Here is a 6,504-nt window from a genome sequence, read left to right as displayed (position 1 = left end):
GATTTCTCTCCAAGACATTTGAACTTTACACATTTGAACATTGCGGAATAATATTATCGCCTCAAATCATTTAGTCATTCATGAATTCATGGTTACCTTAATTGGAACCAAAAATAGCAGTACACTTGCAAAGTAGAGTATTTCACCGATTACAGATTCAGATATAAACGCCGAGATCCACCATTATTTAGGATTCATAGTTTATATTGATGAAATATGATTATTATATATTTCTTTGCTTCGTTAATATTTAAAATCAAAATTATACTACAATATTGTTCTTAAAGATATGAAGATGATAAGATAAATTTTCTTAATACCAACAAAATCTTGTCAAAAACGAGAACCTCGGCTTCTTTCTTCCATCTCAAGCGTTGCATTGAACGAACTGCAACACTCAATTGATAGATAAGATCAATATTACCTTATAATTGCTGAAGCATTTTTTTTATATTAAACAATAAACCATCTCTCTCAAGACATAGCTACATACACATAGTTTCTATACGATAACCAAAGTAAAAGGACTGATAACTGTCACGGTTGATAACTACGGTTATCAGAAAGAACGAACTAAACGGGATCAGGCTTATTCGGACCTTTATCCAGGCTGATTTGGGCCTTTATCCAGGATTATTCGACTATATCCAGGCTTATTCGGACCATTATCCAGTATAATTAGGACCTTTATTCAGGCTCACTCGGACCTTTATCCAGCCCGATATGGACCTTTATCCAGGCTATTCAGACCTTTATCCAGGCTCATTTGGACCTTTATCCTGCCTGATTCAGAGATTTATCCAGACTCATTCAGACCTTTATCCAGGCATATTCGGGCCTTTATCCAGGCTTATTCAGATCAGGCTTATTCGTACAATTATCCAGGCTGATCCAGTTCAGGGTTATTTGTACCATTATCCAGGCTTATTCGGACCTTGGCTGATTTGGACCTTTATCCAGGCTCATCTGGACGGTTATCCAGGCTTAATCGGACCTTTACCCAGGCTTATTTGGACCTTTATCCAGACTCATTCGGACCTATATCCAGCCTGATTCCGGCTTTTATCCAGGCTTATACAGACCTTTGTCCAGGCTTATTTGGACCTTTATCCAGCATAATTCGGACCTTTATCCAGGCTCATTAGGACCTTTATCCAGGCTTATTCAGACTTTTATCCTGGCTTATTCGGACCTTTATCCAGGCTCATTCGAACCTTTATCCAGGAATATTTGGACCTTTATTCAGGCTCATTTGGACCTGTATCTAGGAATACTTGGACCTTTATCCAGCCTGATTCAGACCTTTATCCAGGCTTATTCAGACCTTTTTCCAGGCTCATTCGGACCTTTATCCAGGAATATTTGGACCCTTATCCTGCCTGATTAAGACCTTTATCCAGACTTATTCGAACCTTTATCCAAGTTCATTCGAACCTTTATGCAGGCTTATTCAGACCTTTTTCCAGGCTCATTTGGACCTTTATCCTGCCTGATTAAGACCTTTATCCAGACTTATTTGGACCTTTATCCAGGCTCATTTGGTCCTTTATCCAGGCTCATTTGGACCTTTATCCAGGCTCATTCGGACCTTTATCCTGCCTGATTAAGACCTTTATCCAGCCTGATTCAGACCTTTATCCAGGCTTATTCAGACCTTTTTCCAGGCTCATTCGGTCCTTTATCCAGGCTTATTCGGACCTTTATCCAGGCTCATTTGGACCTTTATCCAGGCTTATTCGAACCTTTATCCAGGCTCATTCGGACCTTTATCCAGGCTTATTCGATCTTTTTCCAGTCCCATTTGGACCTTTATCCAGGCTTATTCGAATCTTTGTCCAGGCTCATTTGGACCTTTATCCACGCTTATTCGGATCTTTATCCAGGCACATTTGGACCTTTATCCAGGCTCATTCGGACCTTTATCCTGCCTGATTAAGACCTTTATCCAGCCTGATTCAGACCTTTATCCAGGCTTATTCAGACCTTTTTCCAGGCTCATTCGGACCTTTATCCAGGAATATTTGGACCTTTATCCTGCCTGATTAAGACCTTTATCCAGACTTATTCGGACCTTTATCCAGGTTCATTCGAACCTTTATCCAGGCTTATTCGAATCTTTGTCCAGGCTCATTCGGACCTTTATCCACGCTTATTCGGATCTTTATCCAGGCACATTTGGACCTTTATCCAGGCTTATTCGAATCTTTATCCAGGCTCATTCGGACCTTTATCCAGGCTTATTCGGATCTTTATCCAGTCCCATTTGGACCTTTATCCGCGCTTATTCAGATCTTTATCCAGGCACATTTGAACCTTTATCCAGGCTTATTCGGATCTTTATCCAGGCTCATTTGGACCTTTATCCAGGCTCATTTGGACCTTTATCCAGGTTTATTCGGATCTTCATGCAGGATCATTTGGACCTTTATCCAAGATCATTTGAACCTTTATCCAGGCTTATTCGGATCTTTATCCAGGCTCATTGGACCTTTATCCAGGCTTATTTGGATCTTCTCCAGGATCATTTGGACCTTTATCCAGGTTTATTCGGATCTTTATCCAGGATCATTTGAACCTTTATCCAGGCTTATTCAAATCTTTATCCATGCACATTTGAACCTTTATCCTGGCTTATTTGGATCTTTATCCAGGCTCATTTGGACCTTTATCCAGGTTTATTCGGATCTTCATCCAGGATCATTATTCCTGATCCAGGATCATGAACCTTTATCCAGGTTATTCCGGATCTTTATCCAGGCTCATTTGGACCTTTATCCAGCTACGGATCTTATTCCAGGATCATTGGACCTTTATCCAGGCTTATTCGGATCTTTATCCAGGATCATTTGGACCTTTATCCAGGCTCATTTGGATCTTTATCCAGGCTCATTTGGACCTTTATCCAGGCTTATTCGTATCTTTATCCAGGATTATTTGGACCTTTATCCAGGCTTATTCAGATCTTTATCTAGGCTCATTTGAACCTTTATCCAGGCTTATTTGGATCTTTATCCAGGATCATTTGAACCTTTATCCAAGCTTATTCAGATCTTTATCCAGGCTCACTAGAACCTTTATCCAGGCTTATTCGGATCTATATCTAGGCTCATTTGGACCTTTATCCAGGCTCACTTGAACCTTTATCCAGGCTTATTCGTATCTTTATCCAGGATTATTTGAACCTTTATCCAGGCTTATTCGGATCTTTATCCAGGCTCATTTGAACCTTTATCCAGGCTTATTTGGATCTTTATCCAGGATCATTTGAACCTTTATCCAGGCTTATTCAGATCTTTATCCAGGATCATTTGAACCTTTATCCAGGCTTATTCGGATCTATATCTAGGCTCATTTGGACCTTTATCCAGGCTTATTCGGATCTTTATCCAGGATTATTCGGATCTTTTTCCAGCCTGATTCGGACCTTTATCCAGACTTATTCATATCTTTATCCAGGATCATTTGAACCTTTATCCAGGCTTATTCGTATCTTTATCCAGGATCATTTGAACCTTTATCCAGGCTTATTCGGATCTTTATCCAGGATCATTTGAACCTTTATCCAGGCTTATTCAGATCTTTAATCCAGGCTCACTAGAACCTTTATCCAGGCTTATTCGGATCTATATCTAGGCTCATTTGGACCTTTATCCAGGCTTATTCGGATCTTTATCCAAGCTCACTTGAACCTTTATCCAGGCTTATTCGGATCTTTATCCAGCCTGATTCGGACCTTTATCCAGACTTATTCGGATCTTTATCCAGGATCATTTGAACCTTTATCCAGGCTTATTCGGATCTTTATCCAGGATCATTTGAACCTTTATCCAAGCTTATTCAGATCTTTATCCAGGCTCACTTGAACCTTTATCCAGGCTTATTCGGATCTATATCTAGGCTCATTTGGACCTTTATCCAGGCTTATTCGGATCTTTATCCAGGATTATTTGAACCTTTATCCAGGCTTATTCGGACCTTTATCCAGGCTTATTCGTATCTTTATCCAGGATCATTTGAACCTTTATCCAGGCTTATTCGGATCTTTATCCAGGATCATTTGAACCTTTATCCAGGCTTATTCGTATCTTTATCCAGGATCATTTGAACCTTTATCCAAGCTTATTCAGATCTTTATCCAGGCTCACTTGAACCTTTATCCAGGCTTATTCGGATCTATATCTAGGCTCATTTGGACCTTTATCCAGGCTTATTCGGATCTTTAGCCAGGCTCATTTGAACCTTTATCCAAGCTTATTCAGATCTTTATCCAGGCTCACTTGAACCTTTATCCAGGCTTATTCGGATCTTTATCCAGGATCATTTGAACCTTTATCCAGGCTTATTCGGATCTTAGGCCAGGCTCATTTGAACTTTATCCAAGCTTATTCAGATCTTTATCCAGGCTCACTTGAACCTTTATCCAGGCTTATTCGGATCTTTATCCAGGATCATTTGGACCTTTATCCAGGCTTATTCGTATCTTTATCCAGGATCATTTGAACCTTTATCCAGGCTTATTCGGATCTTTATCCAGGCTCATTTGGACCTTTATCCAGGCTTATTCAGATCTTTATCCAGGCTCATTTGGACCTTTATCCAGGCTTATTCGTATCTTTATCCAGGATCATTTGAACCTTTATCCAGGCTTATTCGGATCTTTATCCAGGATCATTTGGACCTTTATCCAGGCTTATTCAGATCTTTATCCAGGCTCATTTGGACCTTTATCCAGGCTTATTCAGATCTTTATCCAGGATCATTTGAACCTTTATCCAGGCTTATTCGGATCTTTATCCAGGATCATTTGAAAGCGCTTTATCCAGGCTTATCTTCAGATACTTTATCCAGGATCCATTTGAACCCTTCAGCGCCAAGTTTTAAGCTTATTCTAGATCTTTATCCTAGGCTCACTAGAAACCTTTATTTATCGCCAGGGCTTATTCGGATCTATATCTAGGCTCATTTGAACCTATTATTTTCCAGGGCTTATTTTCGGATTCTTTAGCCAGGGCTCATTGGAACCTTTATTTAATCCAAGCTTATTCAGATCTTTATCCAGGCTCACTTGAACGCCTTTATCCAGGCTTATTCGGACTCCTATATCTAGGGCTCATTTGAAACCTTTATCCAGTGGCTGATTCGGATCTTTAATCCACTGATCATTTGAACCTTTAATTCCAAGGCTTAATTCAGATCTTTATTTTCCAGGCTCCACTTGGAAACCTTTATCCAGGGCTTATTCGGATCTTTGTATCCAGGAAACCTGATTTGGACCTTTATCCAGGCCTTATTCGGTATCTTTAATTCCAGGATCTTTGAACCTTTTATCCAGGCCTTATTTTGGACCTTTATCCAGGATCCTCTTTGGAAAACCTTTATCCCAGGGCTTATTCAGTATCTTTATCCAGGCACATTTGGAACCTTTATCCAGGCCTTATTCGGAACCTTTATTCGCAGGATCATTTGAAGGCCTTTATCCAGGCTTTTCATATCTTTATTCCCGATTATTTGAAACCGTTTATCCAGGCCTATATTTGGATCTTTATTCCGGATCATTTGAAACGCTTTTATCGCCAGGCTTCTTCGGATCTTTATTGGGCAGGAATCCATTTGAACCTTTATTTCCATGGCTTTATTCGGATCCTTTATCCAGGATTATTTGGAACCTTTATCCAGACTTATTTCGGAATTCCTTTATTTTATGCCAGGATCATTTGAACCTTTAGTCTTCAGGCTTATTCGATCTTTATCCAGGAATTACTTTGAAACCTTTATCCAGGACCTTATTTCGGATGCTTTATGCCAGGATCCTTTGGAATCGCTTTCTCGCAGGCGTTATTTCGGAATCCTTTATCTGGCCAGGCATTATTTTAAACCTTTATTCCAGGACTTATTCGGATCTTTATGCAGGATCCAATTTGAACCTTTTATCCGAGGCTTATTCCGGATCTTTATCCAGGATTATTTGAAGCCTTTATCCAGACTTATTCGGATCTTTATTTGCCAGGATCAATTTGAACCTAACCTTTATCCCAGGCTTATTTTCGGATCTTTATGCCAGGATCATTATTGAACCTTTATTTCCAGGCTTATTTGGAATCCTTTATTTCCAGGGATCCATTTGAACCTTTATTTCCAAGGCTTATTCGGATCTTTATGCAGGATTCATTTGAACCTTTATCCGGCTTATTCGTATCTTATGCAGGATCAGTTGAACCTTTATCCAGGCTTATTCATGATCTTTATCCAGGATCATTTGGACCTTATCCAGGCTTATTCAAGATCTTTATCCAGGACATTTGAACCTTATCAGGCTTATTCAAATCTTTATCCAGGATCATTTGAACCTTTATCCGGGTATTCAGATCTTTATCCAGGATTCGTTGGAACCTTATCCAGGCTTTTCAGATCTTTATCCAGGATCATTTTGGGACCTTTATCACGGCTTATTCGGATATTTATCCCGGCTTATTTGGATCTTTATCCACGATCATTTGGACATTT

The sequence above is a fragment of the Macrobrachium nipponense genome, chromosome 38 (assembly GCF_015104395.2).
Source record: "Macrobrachium nipponense isolate FS-2020 chromosome 38, ASM1510439v2, whole genome shotgun sequence".
In the NCBI taxonomy this organism is placed as follows: domain Eukaryota; kingdom Metazoa; phylum Arthropoda; class Malacostraca; order Decapoda; family Palaemonidae; genus Macrobrachium; species Macrobrachium nipponense.
Note: the sequence above shows the minus strand (reverse complement) of the source record.